We start from the raw sequence: 21,590 nt of genomic DNA on the forward strand, positions 1-21,590 counted from the left end.
GAAGGTTGACAAGTCGAAGGTGCGATGCTTTCACTGTCATGAAGTGGGCCATTATGCTATGAATTGTCCACAAAAGAAATCTAAGAAGGGTTCCTCAAAGGGATCTAATGGTGATGCACTAGCTTCACAATTTGAGCTGGATTTCTCTCTTATCGCATGCATGGTTTCATCCATGGTGGGATTTGTTTGGTACTTGGACAGTGGAGCCTCTTTCGACATGTCAGGTGACAAGAATCTTTTCAGTACCTTGGAGGAGAAGGATCTCCAGATGCGGATCGAGATGGGTGATGATGGAAAGTACTGTGTCTCAGGTGAAGGTACAGTTGTGTTTCAGAGGGAGCATGGTGCTCCTCTCACCCTATCTGCTGTTAAGTATGTACCATGTTTGAAAAAGAATCTTGTGTCTATTGCTATGCTAGAAGATAAAGGCTATGATGTAGTCTTTAGTAAAGGGAAAGTTTTCCTAAGGCATATCGGCACCGGACAGACCAAGCGGATTGGGATTCGAGTAAAGAATCTCTACAAGCTGGAGGTAGATAACTGTGTTGCACTGAGTTTCAAAGTAGAGGTGGTGCAAAGCCAAGATGTTGGTGAGCTATGGCATAAAAGACTGGGCCACTTGCATCACGGGGCCTTGAAGATCATGCAGCAAATTTCTACCGGCTTACCCAAGGGAAAACTGGAGCAAACAGATACATGCAAAGGATGCACCCTGGGTAAGTATGTGAAAGCTTCCTTTCAGGATCAGGATAGTAGAGCTGGAGCAATCCTGGAGTGAGTTCACTCAGATGTATGTGGACCATTCTCTACAGCCTCCATCGCTAAGCAAAGGTACTATGTTATTTTTATTGATGATTTTTCTCGTAGATGTTGGATCTAATTTATGCAAAAGAAGGATCAAACCTTCCTGAGGTTTTGTGAGTTTAAAGCCTCAATAGAGAAAGAATCTAGAAAGAAAGTAAAAGCCTTGTGTAGCGACAATGGTGGAGAGTATGTTTCCCAGCAGTTTAAAGACTTCTGTGCTGTAGAAGGAATTAAACGGGAACTGACGGCACCTCATAACCCACAACAGAATGGGGTGGCTGAAAGGAAGAACAGATCTATTGTGGGAGCAGCTCGAGCGATGTTGCATGACCAAGGCCTACCACTTCATCTGTGGGCTGAGGCATGCAATACAACAGTGTACCTTCAGAACAAAAGTCCTCATCGTATCTTGGGGTTGAAGACACCTATGGAGGCATTTTCGGGGAAGCGACTAGATGTGAGTCACTTCCACATCTTTGGATCATCAGTCTACTGTCATGTGACCAAAGATGCTCGGAAGAAGCTAGACCCAACAGCTGAGTTGGGGATACTTGTGGGGTACACAGATACACCCCACAACTATTGTGTGTTTCTTCCTGCCAATCAGAGGACCGTAGTGCGCAGGGATCTGAAGTTCGACGAGTAGAGAGCCATGCGAGTGTCACTTGAGAGGGAGCTCAAGTTGCATGGAGATGAGGAACTTTTAGTTCCAAAGGAGGAGGAGCCTCCTGATTATGTGGATCAGCCACATGGAGTGGATCCAGTAGTGGAGACCACCACTCCTGGAGAGTCTTCCAGAGATGGGTGGAAAAACTTGCGGGAAGCTGACATATTGATGCTAGATGCAAGAGAGAATGTGGGGTAGCCATCCTCTCAGCGTAGACAGAGGAGATCTCCCGAGAGATACACTGGCTACATGGCCCTGGTTGGGGAGTGTGTAGCGACCGAACCTTCTTCTTTTCAGGAGGCAGTGCAGCAACCAGTCTGGGTTGATGCAATGGTAGAAGAGTACGATTCTATCATGTGGAATAGTGTGTGGGATGTTGTCCCTAGACCTGGGGACAAGTCAGTGGTTAGTTCCCGATGGCTTTACAAGGTAAAGCAGGCAGCTAATGGCAGTGTTGAGAAACACAAGGCAAGGTTTGTTGCCCGAGGTTTCTCACAGGTTGAGGGGATCGACTACGATGATACCTTTGCTCCCATAGCAAGGTACTCATCTATCAGATCGATGCTAGCTCTATCAGCTTAGATGGGTTGGAAGATCCATCAGATGGATGTGAAGATGACGTTCCTCAATGGGAAGATTGAGGAAGAGGTATACATTGAGCAGCCCGAAGGATTTGAGACCTTCGATCCCAGGATGGGCTGAAGCAAGCACCCCATGCTTGGTATCCCAAGATCGACAGCTATTTCACCGGATTGGGCTTCACCAAGAGTGAAGCAGATGCGAACCTTTACCACACCATGGTAGATGGTAAGCCATTGATTATTGTACTTTATGTCGATGATCTGATTTTGACAGGTGATGACCAGCTGATACAGTCTTGCAAGGAGGACCTTGCAAGAGAGTTGGAGATGAAGGACATGGACCTCATGCACTACTTTCTGGGCATGGAAGTGTGGCAGAAAGATGGGAAGTATTTGTGTCTCAAGGCAAGTATTCCAATGAGAAATTCAAGTGCTTTCACATGGAGAAGTGCAAGCCCATGCAGACTCCTCTAGCTGGGAACTGGAGGAAGGAGGATGCTACTTCAGGTGAGGTAGTAACTGCTACTATTTATCGGTAGTTGGTGGGTTCACTTATGTATCTGGTGAACACACGACCCAACTTATGTTTTTCAGTGAACTAGTGGATTCAAGCTATGGTTCAGCCTATCAAGCTATTTTGGAAGGCAGCAAAGCATGTGCTGAGATATCTTAGAGGCACTACACAGTACGGATTGTGGTACAAACGGACAAAGGGAGTGAAGCTGCAAGGCTTCACGGATGTGGATTGGGCAGGTAGTCCATCAGACCATAAGAGCACTTCTGGAGGAATCTTCAACCTTGGTTCAGCTGCAGTTTCTTGGTACAACAGGAAACAAAGATCAGTTGCACTTAGCTCAACAAAGGCTGAATACATGGCTGCTAGTCAGGCAGCATGCAAGGCCATTTGGATGCGGAAGATTCTAGTGGGATTGTTTGGTCAGATGATGGATCCTACAATGATATACTGTGATAATAAGAGTTGCATAAAACTCTCTGAGAATCCAATGTTTCATGACAGGTCCAAGCATATAGATATCTGTTACCATCATCTACGGGACTGTGTGGTCAAGAGGATCATGATGTTGCAGTATGTTTCGACTGAGGAGCAGGATGCAGATATTTTGACTAAGGCATTGTCAAAATGCAAGTTCGAGTTCCACAGAGACAGGATCGGGGTTACTGATAATCCCTTTCTTGTTGAGAGGGAGTGTTGAAATGTGCAACAAGAAATGCTAAAAGAAATGCTAAAAATAGCACTGCTATAAATAGCCCAACTATAAATAGCAATTCAGCCATTGGTGATCTTAGCAACAATGGGTGAAAAGTGAAAGTGCTAAAAATAGCTTTTCTAAAAATAGAATTTCAGGATCCCTTCTTATTTTAGTCAGTCCCTGGACTAAACATAGGAAGTAAAATTCGAATTTGATATCAACAGCAGTTTGAAAATTAATTAATTAATTCATCTTGAGTTAATTAGTTAAGGAAAATCAAACTTGAAGTCTATGTGAGGACATGCAACAGTTTCTCCTTTGATTGAGGGATTTATCCATCAGTTAAAGAGATAAGGATGAGTTGTAATATTGAGTTGTAATCAGTTGACTTAGTTTAACTTAGTCAAGTCTAGTTAGATTAATTTAATAGTTTGTTAAATTAATGAGAGTTCAGTTAGTTAATGCTTGCATGCATGTAACTACTGTATTTCAGATAACTGAGTATTCACTCATGGATAACTCATGCATGTCAGTTCAGTCAGAGACCTAGTTGAGATCAGATGGAGGGACAATGTACTATCAGTTGCTAGGATATTCCTTGGTGAATATTCCTTGCATGCAGAAGGAATATTATTCCTTAAGGATTGCACAGTTGGACCTGAGGTTACAGTGAGTGTGATGAGGCCAATTCACACATGTGATATCATTGGACCCCAATCAAAACTGCGCAAGGAAATAGGAGGCTTGGAGGGCTTGAGGAAGATATATTCTATGTCTATTGAGTCTGTGAGCTGTATTGTTTGATTACAGAGAGAGCAGGATAGCTTGAGAGCTGATTCTTTTTGTAACTTGAACAAGATTTCCACTTGTATGATAATACAGAGTTGGGGTTTTAGGCTGGTGCTTTCCCCAGTGATATATCTTTTGTGTTATGGTTGATTACTTCTCATTCTCAGTTATATCTGTTCATGCTTGATGATGCTCATATCTGTTTAAGCTTCTGCAAAGTTTATGGTAGAAGTAGATCTAGTATTATGCTTTAGGACATTACATATATCAGGAGATCTATAGTGAAAATTCTACACCCTCTTCAGAAATACATAAGCAAGGCTTGCGGCACATTGATTTCACCATTGCAGGGGAGGATATTTCTGAGTAATAGGTAACCTTACACATTATTTCTTAGGCCACATAAAGAAAAGGTGATGACACATAAGAATGGAATGGATGGATGGTAAGAGGAAGCAGGAGTCCAAGCTTGCAAGTTGTTTGAGCAAGATGGAAAGTATATCAATATGAAGAATTAGGAGATAGAACTTTTGCATATCGACATCCTAGTTATAATCAGAGTAGTGCGTCATAAGCATGGTGGTCTTTTTAGGGATTGTTGATTATTAATGGGATAGAAACTCTCTAGAGTGTCATAAACTCTAGAGGTGTTATAGTGACAGTTGAAAACTACTATGACAGAGGTCCCCAACAATTAGACTAGAGGGAGATTATGAGTTGGTATCCTATCTAATGGGAAATTTTTGGGAGATTACGTTTGGCCAAATGTACAACATAGCTGGAATGTTCAGAAATTGGGGATGATAGATTCCCTATTTGGCAATGGGATCCAAGTGGATTATCCCCTCGTATGTAAAGGATCTAACAAAGCAAGGGAACACAACTAGATGGTTGGAGGTACCAAGATTGATAGTATCTTATGGATGCAACATGATTTCAACATAGACTTCTTCATATTCATTTGGGATCCAAAAATTGGTTCTGGTATACAAATTCTAGATTCCATCTCATTGATGCAATAAGGATTATTTAGATTCATTTTGGGTCCTAGTATTGAGGTTAGAATTTCTTTGGGTCAAGAAATTTTGGGAAGGGAGGACAGTAATCTCCCTTTTTTCAAGCATTGGGAAAGGAGAGCATCTCAATAGCCCAGTATGGAAATTAAAATTAATTGTTGGTTATGAGAGAAATAATTAATTAAAAGTGACTAAGAAAATATAATATTAAAAAGTCACTTTATTTAATAAAGGAAAGTGACCCATGGTATTGACCATGGTATTCCAATAAGCCATCATAATAAAAAAGAGAAGCATGAACTCATGGGGGATATGATTGAATGATATGGTGAATTGATTTTGTGACTCTCTAAGAAATGTGTGAGGGTTTCTAACCCTAAGTGTGGATCATATTTGGGGGTAAGAATATCCTCCCTAGGGATCTAACTATTCACTAGTTTCGGTCGTGAAACACCCACCCTAGCTAGTCAAGAGGAAGAACCACTTCAGGTTCTGCAGTGGTGTTTAGCGAGGAAAGGGGATATTTTAGAGTAACTTTTAGAAGTCTAAAGAAGCATGCATTGCAAACAAGGAAGTATAGCCAGAAAATGATTCTAAATAAGGCTGAGTTATTCCAGCTTATCTATTGTTATGTTTCCTAATAAATTTGATGTAGTTTCCTTCTCAATATTAAACAAATAAATTAGTTTAGGTTTGCAGTTATATTGTCGACAAGATCTATGAATTTCTTGTTAAATTTTGAGGTTTTCAATTATATTGTCCACAATCTCTACGAATTTATTGTTAAATTTTGAGGTTTGCAGTTATATTGTCCACGAGCTCTGTGAGTTGCTTGTTAAATTTTCTTAGCATAATATGGAGTGTATCTTCTGAAGAAATATCATCGAAAAATTCTATAAATTTTAGTTAAATAAATAAACAGATATCACAATTTTACAAGGTAATTTTTCCAAAAAAATCTATTTGGGAGCATTTCTCTTGAACCCCTACAAGGGGGTGGGGGCCTCCAAAGGGTTGTCATTGTCCCCCTGGATCCCTTGGTGACAAAAGTATGGGGGGAGCCCCCATACACCCCTCGTCAATAACTAGATCCAAACATGGCTAAAAAAAGACCTCTAAATCATGAAGATAATCAAGCTCCATAACCAAAAATATCCCACTTGGAGACTAATTACAACAACTCTATTGCTACTACACTTTCTAGACTATGCTTCAATTTTGGACCTAGCTAGTTTCTTATCTTCATCATCATGCTTGAATACCAACTCAAACTAAGAATAAACATATTTTTTCCTCAGTTACATCCTTCATTAAAATTTTTACATGATTCTGGCTAGTATGTATCTTTTCCAACTTCAACTATCCCTCTTCCAAAATTCATTATATGAAATGGTGCCTATGTCGTAAAGGTCGAGTCTTAGAATGAAAGTTTGAATTCTTTGCAAGATGAATGGTGCTCGTGCTATCACTATACAACTTACTATTCTCCTACTTATTTCCCAATTCCTTCATGAACCAATGTAACAAAATCATCTCTTTACTAGCTTCTATAGTGGTAACATACTTTGATTTCGTTGTTGAAAGTGCAACAACCCTTTGCAACTTTGGAATCCTACTTACTATTGTTTCACTTATAGTAAAATATACTTCATGTTGCTCCTCCTAATTTCTATATCGCCTACCATATCTAAGTCAACATATCCTTGTAGAACAATGTTTGAACCTCCAAAGCATAATTCTTGAGTAGTAGTACCTCTCAAATACTCGAGAATCCACTTTACTACCTTCCAATGCTCTTTACCTTGATTGTTCATATACTTGCTCACAAATCCCACTGCAAGTGCAATATTTTGCCTTGTCCACACCATTACATACATTAAGATTCCAACTGCTGATGAATATGGAACCTTGGACATGTAATGTATCTCCTCCAGTGTCTTATGACACATCTCCTTAGTCAATTTGAAATGACTAGCCAAAGATGTACTAACTAGTTTTGCATTTTTCATTTTAAATCTTTCAAACACCTTTTCTATGTACTCACTCTCAAAGAATGTTAATTTATGATTTTTCCTATCTCTTGTTTATCTCATACCAAGGATTTTCTTTACAACACCCAAATCCTTCATAACAAATGAATTAGCTAATTTTCTTTTGAGCATATTTATATCGTGCATGTTAGACCATTCAACAAGCATGTCACCTACATACAAGAACAAGATATAATAACTTCCATTATACGGTCTCTTACAATAAAAAAAGTGGTCATATTGACATCTATAATAACCTTGTTTTGTCATAAACCTACCAAACATCAAATAGCACTTCCTTGGAGCTTGCTTTAAACCATATAAGCTCCTATTCAGTCTACATACTACTTTTCCCTTCCCTTTGACCTCATATCCCTATGGTTGTTGTGTAAAATTATCTTCCTCCAATTCTCCATGAAGAAACATTGCATTTACATGTAACTCCTCAAGATGAAAAAATTCTACTGCCGCTAAATTTAAAATAGTTCTAATTGAAGTCATTTTGACAATAGGAGAAAACATTTCATCAAAATATATACCCTTCTATGCAAACCCCTTTACAACAAGTTTGGTATTGTACCTCCTTTTCAACTCCATATTCTTCCTCCAACCTGTAAACACATTTATTCTACATGATCTTTTACTTGCAAGAAATTGGACCAAGTCCTAAGTTTGGTTACATACCAAAGAGTCCATCTCTTCTTTCATGCCTTGTTCCCATTTCTTTCTTAATTTTGCTTGCATTGTTTCTTCATATCTTTCTAGTTGACCATGATCGATCAATAATACATACTACAATGAAGGAGACTATTTTTCAAGGGGTCTACTTAAGTTGGTTGATCTTCTAATAACACTTGCAGGAGTTTGAATACTTTTTATTGTTGTTGTTGTTGAACATTTTAAATTTTTGGCACTTTTGGAATTCCTTTTTCCGTGATTTCGTGAACCACTATGTATTATATGTTTCCATTTTCTTGTTTCTTTCTCTATAATTTATCTTTATACCTGACCTTATTATTGAATACCACATATTTACTTCTAATTATTTTATGATTTGCATAATCACATAAGCTATAACCAAATTATTAACTTCATATCCAATAAAATTACACTTCTTGGAGTTTTCCTCAAGCTTTGTTCTATTGTCTATATCAATATGGAGAAATTATTTACCATCAAAAGTCTTCAAAAATGAGTATTTTACCTTTTTACCCATCCATACCTCCTCTGGAATGCAACCATCCAAAGAACTTGAAGGCTTTCTATTTAAAGCATGAATATGGGTCACACTTTTGGGCCAAACGTGGCAATGAAATTTCAATTTTTTCCTCTTTTATCGAATTAAAGCCCTCAAAATTCATATAAACACTGAGAATTTTGATTTAGACTAAAAATTCAAATTGTGGAGAATTATGTTGTTTTCCTAATGATATTTTTTTGCAAAAATATTTAGTGTCGTATAATATGTCAATTTTCCATTACATGAAATGTTTGTCCTTGCAAATTTTCACACATTTTAAGAGGTATGTGTGTGTTCACGTAGCATAAATTAGTCTAAAATGTATATATATATATATATATATATATATATATATATATATATATATATATATATATATATATATATATATATGTATATATGTGAGCATGATCTACACAGAGAGAGCTAAGTTTTTCATATTAAAAAAAATTATGCAAAAATATATTTTTTATTATTTTTCGAAGTTGGTGAAGTAATGCTTCAATTGCATTTTGCAGACACGTGTTCACGTAAGGTTTTTTTCAACTATTTAAATAAATTGAAAAACCAAAAATACCTTTTGAAAAGGACTCATAAATGAAGATAGTGGTATTTTTTGAAAATTTTTCATTGTATATCTTTTATGATATTGAGTTTTTATTCAACCTCTAAAATAGTTCAAAAAAAATTTAAGCATTATGCTTAAAAGAAATTAGATGAAAAATATCATATGAATTCAAAAATTTCAAAGTCATATGCCATTGAATAAAGGATTCCTTCATGAATCCAGGGAATTTTGAATAGAGGATTCCTTTCATAAGTCCGCTAGGGTACAAAATGGTGATGTTGGAAATTTTGCAGAAGGGGTGCTGAAATTATGGATTTTAGGACTTAAGAGGCTTGATCGAGTGCTTAAAATACTCAATTGAGCGCTTGATTTTAAAATTCAAATGGCTTGATCGAGGGTTTAAGAAACCCTCGATTGAGACCTTACCGTGGTTAAATAAAGACTTGATCTAACCTATAACTCGATCTAGCTTTAAGGATGGCTATAACTTTAAGGTTGGATATAGCTTTAAGTCTAGATGTAGCCTATAGTTAGATCTAGCCACTTTTTTTAATTCCATGCCTAGGCTGTACTAGCGGAAAATTTCTAAAACATGGATCGATTGAGCCTATTCCTGGCTAACCTCGGGTTACATTATTTAAGCCCTCAAACAACTCTATCAAGTGCTTAAAAAAGGCTTGATCGAGCCATTGTTTTTTCCACCCAAACTTGCCCTCTCTCGCTAAAAAGTGTAACCCAAATCCATCCTTTCACCCATTAGGTAAACAATAGTATTGATAGCATTTTCCCAAAAATGTAAGGGAAATCCTACATATAATCTCATATTTCTTGCATGCTCCATGATTGTATTATTCATCCTTTCTTACACACAATTTTCTTGTGGTGTTCTTGGAACTATCTTCTCTCTATGAATACCATGATATGAACAATAAATTTCAAGCTCCTTGCTACAATATTCACCTCCATTATCTGATCTGAGACACTTCAACTTATTTCTTATCTAATTCTTTCCATTTCTTAAAAGTATCAAAGAAATCAGATTTTATTTCTAATGTAGTAAAACCAAGCTTTCCTAGTTGCATCATCAATAAAAGTAACATAATAATAAGAGCCACCAAGAGATGATACTTGAGCTTGTCCCTATACATATGTATACATAAGCTCTAACTTTTCACTCTTCATTTTCTCCCTAACTCTAAGAAATATAACTCTTTCCTAATTTCTATAAACATAATTCTTACAGAGGTGCAAATCAACCTTCTTCAAATCTAGCAATAATTTTCTTGAGTGGAGAATTTGCATCCCCTTCTCACTAATGTGTCCAATCCTATGATGCCACAATGATGTATCCACTCATGTAGAAGCTAATGCAATAGAAAGGTAAACATTACCAGTACATAAATACAATGTACCTACCTTCTCTCTTTTTTCTATTATCAAATATTATCTAGTGACCTTCCATAATGTTCCTATCAATGTGACTATACCACCACTTCCCAATTTCTTTGTTGAAATTATATTTCTTCTTAAATTATGAATGTGCATTACCTCTTTCAACAACCATTAGTTTCCATTTTGTAGTTTTACCCATACCTTACCCTTTCCAATAATTTTAGATGGTTCATTATCACCCAAATAAACATGTCCAAAATCACCCTGAACATAATCTTGAAAATAATTCCTATGAGGTGTGGCATGAAATGAAGCCCATGAGCCTATCACCCAAGAATCATCAATGTTATCTATTGAAAGGATTAAAAAGTATTGTAACACATCGTCTGCTATATTTTCTTCCCTGTTATTCACGTATTGTCCATCTCCTTCTTTTTTTTTCTTTTTTTTTAAATACCAACAATCTTTCTTCATGTGTCCTTTCTTCCCATAATGAAAAAATTCTAGCATCCCTTTGGATTTACATCTACCCTTAGACTTTCCATGATTTTCTAGGCTCTTTCCTCTCTCCCTTTGTCTTCCCCTATTCTCTGCAATAAAAGCATTACCAAATGTCTCACCTATGCTTTTTCATTGCATTTCTTCCTTAAGGATAACAACAACAACATCATCAAACTTTAAAGTGTTTGAAATAGAGACAAAATTGTTAACAATCATGACCAAGACATTCGAGCATTCTACCAACGAGCACAAAATCAAAATATATTATCATCCAATTACATAAAAAAACAAAATTACACACCATGTACAACAATGTGAGCATGGAGAACAAATCCAATACAAATAATAATAGGATAAGATCCTTTGAATACCCAAATACATTCATAAATCCAAATCACATCTCCTCCATAATGAATACATGATCTTTGTATATGCCTATCCACACATTGAACATGTGGTCCCTTCATTATTAGGATGAACCTATTACATATACATTTACATATTACATGTACATATAACCCCATATATTCCCCCCCTTGGGTCATAACCATATACATTTAAGCCAGTGTAGGGACCCTCTTGGGGTCATAACATAGTACGCTCATTTAAAAATATTTGTCCTCAAAGATTTCTCGTTAACGGAGTTACATATGATGAAACCAAATAATATGATTTCCTTATATTCCAACATTATTCTTGCCATTGGTGATAATCCATCTATCCAAACTCAATTCTTTCCAAACTTAATCCTTGATGGTTGGTTGTTGCGTATTTTTCTTTCCTTTGATTCCATGTCTTGTTGTTGTGACTTCTTCACTTTGTAGTAGTTGTTAGTATTTGATAACATCCTTTTGAATAGTGATTTGGTGATGCCTTGTTCCATGAATATTGATGAGTACTCCATATTCTTCCTTGATAAGATTGATATGGATCTTCCTGTTGTCCTTGATAATTTTGATATTGATATTCTTGTCTTCCTTGACATATTTCAGGGTAACGAGGATGTTGATATGGTTTCACATTTGATGAATTTCCTTCACTCTACATAATATTTTTTTGTCTATCTTGTTTTCAAAGATAATGGTATTCCTTATCCTCTTTGGTTGGTCTTTGATTTCTCTAGCCTTGGAGATAATACCATCATAGTTCGCATGCACATCCTCTAGATGGAGTTCAACTTCTTCAAGAATCTTATAGATATCTTCTTGAATCTTGTCTTCTATCTCTTTTTGAAGTTGCAATGTAACCTCATCTATCAAATTCTGACATCCTTCTTCAATTATAGTTTGCATTTATGATTTTACCACACCCATGTATACGGATTCTTTAATATTCTTACAAATTTCCTCTTCAAGTATGTTGGTAGTCTCTTCATCTATGATCCTTGTCTCCTCTTGACTTTGATCATGCTTCTTTTCTTCCTTCAATATATTAACATCATCTAGTAGTTTTCTTTTATGGCTTCATAATCTATATATTTTTTCATCTTTTTTCCTAATTCTTCCCTTGAGTCATCCTTTTTCTAATTCCCATTGCTACTCATTCCCTATTTTAATTGTTCAATCTCCACAATGAGTGCTTCATTAATGTTTTTGTATCTTAAATATCTCATCACCTTTCATCTTGATCTCTTCTTTAGATTCTTTTAATTCATCTGAAATTTTATACAATACTTGCAATTCCTCAACCATTCTATGGGATTGATTGCATCTTTATCTTCATCTCCACTAAATTTAGATATTTCAATTGCTTCTTAAGTGACATCTAACCCAAACTCTTATATCAAAACTTCAATATATTAACAATAATGATTTAAAATAGTTCTCATCCTTCTCAAATATATTCTTCTATGTTTGTTCATTCCAATGGATTTTGAATCACCTCAATCAGACATCCCAATCAAAAGTGATGGTGGTTTTAAGTTAGCATACCTTTTAAAACACTATTATGGAGTTTGTCCTTCTAGTTGACCTTAATTTTGACATATCTATGCGATTTCAACCGTTATAAGTATTAAATTTTTGTTTCTAGTACTATTATATTTCTTTTCTACAATTTCACAAATCTAATAAAAAGCTGATATGCCAAGAGAAATTTGTAGTAACTTTCCCAAAATTTGTTTATTTTTGGCCTCTTCCTACAATCACACTTGTATAGTGTGCCATGTGTCCAATTCTTCAAATATAATTATGAAATTATTTTATAAGATACTTGTGTAGGTCTCCTGATATCCTTGAATATTTCATAGTATGAAAGTATAAAAAAAGAAGCTATAGAAAAAATACCAAGCTAACATGTTTGAAACTAATTTCATGGTCCTTCATAGATCCTAGCTTCCATAGAGTATATTTCCAAAATTATGGCGAACCAAACTATGAAATTTGAACCATATGTTCCCCAAGATATCACCAAGAAATATTATCTAAGTTTCACCATCTAAAAAATCCCCCACAAAAAAAAAATATTATATCAAAAATTCCAAACTGACATGTTTAAAACTGAATTTAGGAGCATTCAATGAACCCTGAATTGCTTAAGAGTATATCTGCAAAAGTATATTGAAAAAATATATGAAATTTGAAACGGATGTTCCTCAAGATTTCTATTCAATATTATCCAAGTTTCACCATTTTGAAACCTCTCAGGTAAAACTTATAACAAAAATTCCAAACTGACCAGGTTGGAGTAAAACCCTAGGTTCATACGCTTTGATACCAAATGTTATGATCTGAATACATAGAAATAATAGGTATGCACCATGTACATAAATGTGAGCATGGAAAACAACTCCAATATATATAATAATAGGATGTGATCCTCCAAATACCCAAATACATTTATATATCCGAATCACATGTCCTCCATAATGAATACATGAATTTTATATGTATCTATCCACACATTGCACATGTGGCCCCTTTATTATTAAGATGACCCTATTATATATACATTTACATATTACATGTACATTTACCCCTATATATGCCCTCTCTTGGTTCATACCATACACTTTTAACCCAATATAGGCTCCCCTTGGGGTCATAACAAATGAGCCCTAACCTCATCATCATAGCTTCCTAGAGCAAGATGACATATTGTATTATTGGAACCACCTATTAGAATAAGAGATATGATTGTTACGGATTTTTTCAAAGTAATACCTTGAAGAAGAGCATATATTTCAACATGATTATTAGAGCATGTGCCTAGACTTCATGATTATTCTAATTCAATTTGTCCTTCAAAAACTGAAAAACTCCACACCTTCCATCCCATAATTATTTAAATTTGTTAAACATTAACATAATGCAATATTCATTTCAACCAAAAAAAAATATCAATATTTAAAAATGGAAATCATTTCTTTTATAATTATTATCATTTTATATTTTTATTAAAAAGGTTTGTTGAATTCAAAATATCTTTCTCCAAACAGAGTCCAATCTCAATTCCACGTTGATTGTATTGAAATGGTTATCCACATTTCTTTTACTCTTTGTGCTTCTTTCATTCCCTTGACCCTCTACTCTTTAATTTTCGTTCTACTTTTATTTAAATTTGTTAAACACTAATATAATACAATATTCATTTCAATAAACAAAAAAATATCAATATTTAAAAATGGAAATATTTTCTATTTTATATTTTTATTAAAAAGATACGTTGAAATCAAAATATCTTTCTCCATTTAAATTTGTTAAACATTAACATAATACAATATTCATTTCAATTAACAAAAAAATATAAATATTCATTTCAATTAACAAAAAAATATAAATATTTAGGAATGGAAATATTTTCTCATTTTATATTGAATTCAAAATATCTTTCTCAAAAAAAAAATCCAAATCTTAATTCGACATTGATCATATTGAAATGGTTATTTTTTTTTACTTTTCAAAACACTTAAATTATTTTTGATAATAAGCATTCCCTTGACCATCTACTTAAAAAATAAAAATAAAAATAAATACAAACAAACAAACTTGCATAGTAGGAAGGTCATCATTCAATTCTTAAAATTTGGTGAACATTGTGCCCATACACATCTACATCTAAGAAGAGGCATTATTTTAAGTAATCTCTTTACCCTTTGTCAATGAATTAATGAATGGATGATGATATCTACTATTTTAAGGAATATGTTTTAGAAAAATCAAGTTGCAAAGTAGGAAGGTTATCATTCAATTCTAAAAATTGTTGAGCATCCTATGCATATACATCTACATCTGAGAGGCATTATTTTAAGTAATCTCTTTATCACTTTGTTAATGAATTAATGGAGACATTCATTATTTTGAGAAATTTGTTTTATGGAATTCATGAATGGATTGATCTTAATAATGATAAATTAAAACATTTATCTTTTTGTTTTCAAAATTATTAATCATTTTTGTTGTATTATATTTCTAAGTAGATAGAATTTATTTAAAGTTGATGTTGGCATACTATGCTATTATGCATATAAAAATTACATAACATGATAATTTTTGTGTTTTTTTTACATTATTGTGAATTTGTAGTTCATTGAGATAATTTGGGTGAGGGTTAGGATAAAATCTACTAGATGGCATGAATAGTGTAAAGGCGTTGGATCTAATGGCGGCAAATGAGGAGAAAAACATGTGGTTGCATCCACCGAATCTATATTAAAAATGGTTTGATGACCCATACACTCATAAGTGGATTAAAGCCCACCTCCATGTCCTTCTTTAAGAAGCCAACATGGTGTAGGTTAGTTAGTGACAAGGTATTTTATTAAGAGACTCCATGGTGAAAAGGTCACTAGTTCGAAACCTTGCAGGCACAAATCAACCATGAGAATTGGTTAGTTTGGCTCAAGTTGGGTGCAACTTCAACTTTAATGTATGAATTATATTTGATGTTGACTCTCCAAAATTGCCATCATTGTTAAAAAATTGTAAAATAAAAATCTATCATTGTAAATTTGCAATATCCATGAAGTGGCTTCTCTTATATTGTTTGTTCATTCATTTTGCTAATTCATGTTAACATTGATGATTAAGAAAAATATAATATTTTGACTTTTCAGTGAAGTGAACTATTATACTATGTTAATTGAGTTGGATTTACTATTTATAAAAGAAATTAAATATAACAAGAGTATTTAATGATCTAATAATAAGAAATAATATTTGCTAAAATTTTGTAAATAAGGTAGTATATTAAGAAATAATATTTGATAAGGTAACTCTAATGAGTAGCCTAGTTGGTTGAAGCTCTCCCTGCCAAGTCATTGAACCTATGAAGCTAGGGTTCAATTCTCCTTGGGTCCATCAAAGTTAGGCCCGATGGGGCCCCTTCGAGTTGTACTAAAATAAGTTATTCTATGTCTTAGAGATGATGGCTATGTTTTATAATTGATTTTCTAGTTGAGGGTTCAATTCTCCTTGGGTCCATCAAAGTTAGGCCCCTATAATTGGGTTGACTAGGGGTCAGCCCATTATTCTATGTCTTAGAGATGATGGTTATGTTTTATAATTGATTTTCTAGTTGAGGGTTCAATTCTCCTTGGGTCCATCAAAGTTAGGCCCCTATAATTGGGTTGACTAGGGGTCAACCCATCTAGAGGCATTGCGAGGAAAAAAAATATTTAATAATTTTTTGTAAATAAAATAGTAAGTTAAATGTACTTAACTCTAGAGAAAACCGTCATTTTCAAATACATTTAAGTTAAAGTAATACTAAAATAAGTTATTCTATGTCTTAGAGATGATGACTATATTTTATAATTGAATTTTTAGTTTTAATTCTGTGTTTTACTTATATAAATATTACTTAATACTAAATTAAAAAATCAAATCAATAAAAATATATTGAAATAATTTTAAAATAAATATTACTTTATATTAATAAAAAAATTATAAATAAACTTTTTAATATTAATGGTATTTAATTTTAACACAAACCATTATAATTATATTATCACCACAAACAATTTGAAAAATATAATTTAAAACCCTTATCTTAATTAATATAATATTAAAAAATAAGATAAAAATATATAACTAATATTAATTATATTCAAATATAATTATAATTAAAAGATCACAACATATATTATAAGTACATAAATAATAATTACAAACTAAAAAAGGTGGTTAGAATCTTCGGATACAAACAAATAAAGTACAATTTTCTTTTCAACTGATTTTTATTTATTCTGTTACTCAGTTTTATTTATTCTGTTAGTCTCGGGTCTGACAACAATATCAATGGTTGCAAATATAATTAACTGTTCTTATTTTTGAGGTTTTGCTTTTTACTAAAGTATGAATTTAAAATATTATATTAATTAATTTTCGAATTTATTAATAAATTAAAATTATTTTAAAATAATTAAATAATTTTTTCCAGTTTAGATATATAATAATTTAGATGTATTTTAATTTTAATTTTTTATTATAAAATTTTAATGAGATATTTACAGTTTTAAAAATTTAATTTATTTTAAAATTTTGATAAATATAAATATAAAAATTATTATTATTATTATTATTGAATTTTTTTTATAAAATATTTGAATAGAAAAAAACTTAATCACTAATCACAATAAATATTAATAATTTTAACAAATTTAAATCTATAATTTAATAACTTTCTATTAATTATGTATTTTAGATAAATAATTCAATTTATTAAAAAAAAAAAAAAAAAAAAATTAACTGATTTAATTTTTTTTTTTAATTAATAATTTTATCAATATAATAAAATTTTATATTTAAAAATATATATATAATTAAAAATAGCATACTAAAACATATTATAATTACACTTTTTGTACTTGCTTTCTAACAAATAAATCCAACCGGAAGTCCTTTGATTGTAATTAAGACTCAACATGTAGTGTGAAAGTAAGGTTTGAAAGGAACTTCTCAACTTGGAAGCATGAGAATGATGACTAAGGACTTCTTATGCATATGATTTTCTCTTTATTGAAAACATGGACTTGGAAGCATGGGAATGATGACTAAGGGCTTTTTATGCATATGATTTTCTCTTTATTGAAAACATGTCATGTCACGTGGAATAAGGCTTTGATCATTTTCTAAGTAACTTAAAAGGACATAAGGCTTTGATCATTTTCTAAGTAACTTAAAAGGACATCTGTCACATTACATTATGTTGTTACTTCAATTAACATAAATAATATAAACTTATTAATTGTTATTTAAGTTAACATTAATAATATGAACTTATCAAACAACTTATTTTTGAATGTGTTATGATAAAGGTCATATTAACGATTTGAATTTTGTGTGTTTTATTTTAATATGAAATATTCAAGAATTTGATGTTTGAATGTGCAATAATTTGAATCTTTGATATGTTATTGAGCCTAGAGGTTCATTCTACAACCTATTTTAATTTTCGATATGTTATTGAGTCGAGAGGTTCATTCTACAACCCAGTATGAAGGGGATGTGTAAATTTGTCTGTCTATCTTTTCAATTGACACATATTCTAAATAGAAAAATAATGTATGCTAATAAAAATAAATGAATATGTTGTAAAGTACTTAGAAGTAAAAATATGTTTAAATCTTATTCTTTTCAAAAATATTTCAATAGGAGTTTTAAATAAACTATTTAAGATCTATGTTAACTAATTTATAATGATAAAATGTCTCTTCGTACATGTTATGTAAAATATTTTAATGTCAATTGTGTATAAATTATATATCATTTAAAAACAATTATGTATATATCCTTGGAAAAATAAGTTTTTATGGTTAAAATGTTTATTTGGTCCTCTATATACTCTATATAGCATTCAAAAATACAATTTAAACAATAAAAAATTACACATTGTATTTAACACTTTAAAGAAGTTTGCACGTGAAAAATGCACATGAAGAAATTTGATCCCTCTCGGCTCATGTTAAATCCATATTTAATATGGATCTATGCTAGTGATAATATTAATATCAATTCAAATTTATATGATAATGTAATGTTAATATAAGAATGTGAACTTATTAAATAAATTGATTATTAATGTGTTATAAGAAGGCGCCACCATTTCTCTTTCACATTAAAAAACCACTGAGTAATATAATGTAACTAAAAAGTTTATTTAATTTTAATTTTTTGAAGGGTTTTATAAATTTTAACCAAAATTCTTTGAGATTTTATTTTATATGTTTGAATGTATATTACTTGAGGTTTTATAGAAAGCCTGGCCTCCCAAACAAGTTAATCATTTAAAGACGAGGTCAAGAAAAATCCACAACCACCAATAAACCTCATACCCTTAGATCTATTCCTTAAATAGTGCAGATGAGTTATAGCTTAGTGGTGAATATTGTGAGTTTGAGTATTTCTTGGAAAGTATTGGACATGGACATCCTAAGTTTTGATTCTTAAATGAAACATTTAAAATTCATAACTCTATGCAATATTTTTAAATCATTAGTAGTTTACTAGTGCCAATTACATGATGTCATAGGTATCAAGGCCTCGAGTTGACGAGCGCCCGCATTCGGTTAAAGGCGACTTGGAGGTGGAATTTCAGATGTGCAATGGGAGCGTGTGACGGGTAGGCACGCTGGGCGACTCGAGTTGGGCGTTTGGGCGGGCGCATGCCTGAGCAAGGCGCACATGGGTGAGCGATGGAGTGTGCAGAATCAAAGTATGCAGATCGGGCGAGTGGGTGGCTACACCGACCTGAGTGGCAATGATATACATGCGATAGGGTAATGATATATAATTATACAAGTTGGGCCAACATACATATATGGGCACGCCAATGTGTACATGGAGGATGGATCGACCATGAAAGGTCACGACCCTTAGTGTTGCGACATGGTAGCACACATATATATTGGAGTGAATGATGGTCATTCAAACCATCAGTGAGAAAAGAGGGCGAGCAAGTAAAAGCTACATGTGGAAGTGCGAGGGTGCAGGACCAAAGTTAGTGAGGCAGACATTCGGGGTTTCTTTGGATCGGGCTGAGATACGTTACAGGCAGCCGCACTGCACAACCATGTTGCAGGCAGGTAGACTGCCGCAACGTATTACAGTGGTCGGGTCGAACATTGAGTGGGTGTCAAAGTTGTTTTGGCACGGACAAGCTGCGACCCGACATCGTTAACGAGGACCTGCAGGCAAACAAAGCCCATGCTATCGAGTAGCAGCATTCGGGTGAACGACAGGCGCAAGGTGCCGAAATTTATAACAGGCGGGCCAAGAACCATTCAGGCCTGAACGAAGGTGCGACAAAATGTTGAGAGGTGTGTGGTGCGGGTAGGTTGCAGAAAGGAGTGATGAAGGTGCGGGTGAACCAAAAATGGTGAACGGAGGGTACGATAATGCCGAGGGAGTTCTGCGATTTGGGTAAGCATGCACTGTAGCACGACTTAGAGAATTTGCAGGCACGATTTTGTAAAGTAAAGGTGTGTAGGTCAAGGCTTGTTGGAAACACCAAATTGTATACTTTTATGTACAGTTGAATTACAAAATTTATATATATCTATATCTATATATATATATATATATATATATATATATATATATATATATATATATATATCAGGCATACTCTAACTTCTAGGATTCGCCCCTCCCACTTATGATGATGTGTTGATGATTTCCACTGTGCATTTATATTGATGAATGGTTAATTGAAGAGTTTATTTCAGTTGTGATAATAACACTTGAAGTAATAATTGGTTAAGTTTTTGGTTAGGCATAGCTCGTACACTTAAGTATTAGTGAAAAGAAAAAGTATGGTGGTGTCGCACCCGCCTATGTGTGGTTGAAAGACTACCATCGGGATAGAGGCATGATAGTTGGTATCAGAGGTTGATTCAGGGCGAGTCGAGCTTGATTGAAGATTTGAAGCAGAGATACATCTTCCAATTAGTGATAGTTGGTATCAGAGCCCACTTTTCGTAGGGCTTTGATTGAAGTTGAAGAAGTTCGACAGGGACAAGTTGCAGGGTCGAAGTTGAACGAATTAGTGTATGGTCTTGACAAGATCAAAAGAAAAATTGATGGAAAACAACATAGAAGAACCTCGGGTAACAGGTGAATCTAGTAGGGATGTCGTAACAATTTTTATGGACAAGTTATTGGACATAATGGAGGAATTTTCTTCGAAGATGACTTCGTTAGAAGCCAAAAATGTCGAACTTCAAGATAAGTTCACGACATTGGAAGAGGCATATGATAACCTCAAGGGCCAATATGATTATACCGAATGGCAGTTTATACAAGTAGAGAAAGAAGTCAAGGACATTGGGGCTGCAAGGGATCAAGGTTTGGGTGAAATCTTGAATTTGCAGAAAGCTCTTGACAATTCTCAAAATGAAATAGTTGTTTTGAAGAAAAAATTTGGGCAGGGACCGATTAGAGGGATTTCTCATGTGAAAGTCAAGGAACTTGATTCTTATGATGGGATAAGGAGTACCAAAGCACTTGGAAATTTCTTATGGGATATGGAGCAATACTTGGAGCGCTTGGGGATTCATGATGATGAGGCCAAGGCCAAAGTAGCTACTCAATTCCTTACTAAGGATGCTAACATGTGGTGGAGAAGAAAGTTGGATCATATTGCCAACATTCATGTTGATGACATCTATACTTGGGATAATATGAAGAAGGCTTTGTAGACTCATTTTAGCCCACAAGATAAGACTTGGGATGTCAGGACAAAGATTAAATACATTAAGAAAATAGGGAGTCTACAAGCATATTAATGAGAATTCTCGAGCACGATCATGGAAATACCTGAAATGGTGGAGAAAGAAAATGTGTTCAACTTCAT

The sequence above is a fragment of the Pinus tabuliformis genome, chromosome J, assembly GCF_031772625.1.
Source record: "Pinus tabuliformis cultivar Carrire ecotype Pingquan chromosome J, CPIR1, whole genome shotgun sequence".
NCBI lineage: Eukaryota > Viridiplantae > Streptophyta > Pinopsida > Pinales > Pinaceae > Pinus > Pinus tabuliformis.